Genomic DNA, 2,672 nt, shown 5'->3' on the forward strand with positions numbered 1-2,672 from the left:
CACCCCCTCTACGCCGCCTCTCGCCTAAAGCCCTTGGATTGTTTCGAAATATCTATTCTAGGAAAAAATTTCTTCGGGTTTCAGGGCCATATAACCCTTCACAGAGCCCTCCAGAGCAACACGTGTCTTGTTCTTTCCAGACCAGAGCTCAGATGAGAGCGTAAACCCGACGCTGATTATAAGATCCTGGCTGGAACATCAAAAGAAATGACAGGGATTAAAGTCAGAGTGGCGGTGGCTGCAAGAGGAGCGTCGGCCGCTCTCTCTCTCTCTCTCTCTCTCTCTCTCTCTCTCTCTCCTGCCTTTAATGATCATGATTTTCCTCCCCGTCTTATTCCTTTTCTCACATATGTTGGAAAACTTGCTTGACGAGTTAACGGTTTTAGGCTTCTTACGTGTAAATGTTTTCAAGTTGAGAATATAATAAATTTAATCTAAATTAACTATTATTACGTCATATAGTCATGGTAAGTTAACTTCTGTCATTTCTTGATTTCTAAAGACGGGTTAAAGAGAGCAAAAGCAATAGATAATAAATTAAGAGACAGGGGCACAACCCTAAAAACCTAAATTTTTCACAAATCACAGCAAATTTCGATCCTGCCATTTTGGTAGCAGATCTTTTGATATAATATTCTATGGCAACTGCCAGACTTAAAATAACCCTATAATAGAGTAGGAACATTTACTTAAAATCTACGAAGTCTAACGAACACATTATATACTGGATAAAGCAATACAGGGCATAGGTACTTGCTTATTTTGAAATGCACGATAGTTCTAAGCCTTCACTTTTCAGCTATGCTTGGCCTTTTTCCATAATGTACCTATGTTTAACATTTTGGTGAATGTGTTTTTTTGCCAAACACATGGAAATTCCTTAGATGTGGTAAACGAACATTTCACGAATTTAGAACAAACTGCTCAATGTGAAACTTATCCGTTACCATGATCATGAAGAAGAGAAAGTGTTTACTCCCCAATATAGTGGGAAAAGTTATTTACTACAAAAAGTAACCTGCAATAAATAACTACATTCAGCTCCTAAAAATATAACTGAAACACTGTTCAAAAGTTATTTTATATCAGGTACAAGATGTCTCTACCGTCACTTCGAAAGTGATTTATTTCCTTCCGGAACATAATGATTCAGACAACACAAGAAGTGGCAGAAGAAACTCATATCTTATGGCTCGGTTTCATAAATAAATATTATATATATATATATTATATATATATATATATATATATATATATATATATATAGATATATATATATATATACGATGTATATATATATATTATATATATATATATATATATATATATATACATATATATATACATATATATATATTTATATATATATATATATATATGTAGTATATAATAATAATAATAATAATAAATAATAATAATAATAATAATAATAATAATAATAGAATAAGAAAACATAATCTTACAATGGCAGAGAAAAACGAGAACCTCGCAACACGCTTTCTTCTATCTAATCTATGATATAAATATCCGTTCACAAACAGTTACAGCGCCAGGAACAACAGCTGTTTCCCAGCAGTCGTAAACAGCGAACAGGCGACCGACTCGAAATGGGGTGGTAACAGCTATTCCAGGGTCTTTACGATCTTGTTTCCTGGACCCAGATCGGTCCATAATCACCTCCTTTATCTCTGGGTCCTTAAATATCACGTGATTTAGGAGCGGGAAATATTTCGTGAACAGGTCCTGGGACAAAACCTCGGGTTCTGCCAAGGATTATAAGCCGATCCTTCTTCTGCTCTTTCATGGGAAATTAGTTGCAAAGATTTTAAGGTAGTTTCCTGGACTAAATTGATCATTTTCAAGAGATATGCTAGATATATATATATATATATATATATATATATATATATATATATATATATATATATATATATATTTATATATATATATATATATATATATATATATATATATATATATATATATATATATATATATATATCTTTATGCCCGGCTGTGAATTACGTTGTTGGATAATAATATTCCCGTTAAGGACAAATTAATTTTCTGACTTAATAGTTAACAGCATAAAAATGTTAGCCATTTCATAATAAAAATTTTAAAAAATAAATAATAATAATAATAAATAGCCAACCAAATTATTGCCAGAAGTGTAAAATGTCTTCGTCACTTAACGAAGTTGGTATAAACCAATAGATAGATCTCCCACTGGGCTATTGTAATTTAACCCACTGTGGCTTAGTTGACCTACACAATACATGCATAGTAGACTGGAGTGAGTCCCACTAAAACAGCTGTGAAGCAAAGGGATTACCAACTCTATAGCCATACCTCCAAGGGGGTGATGTATACCCATACATATGAATATATATATATAGATATATATATATATATATATATATATATATATATATATATATACATAATATATATATATATATATATATATATATATATATATATATATATATATATATATATATATATCTATACCTATACATATGAATATACATATATATATATATATATATATTATATATATATATATATATATATATATACATATGAATATACATATATATATATATATATATATATATTATATATATATATATATATGAATATACTATATATATATATATATATATATA

This window comes from Macrobrachium nipponense, chromosome 16 (genome assembly GCF_015104395.2).
Source record: "Macrobrachium nipponense isolate FS-2020 chromosome 16, ASM1510439v2, whole genome shotgun sequence".
Classification (NCBI taxonomy): Eukaryota; Metazoa; Arthropoda; class Malacostraca; order Decapoda; family Palaemonidae; genus Macrobrachium; species Macrobrachium nipponense.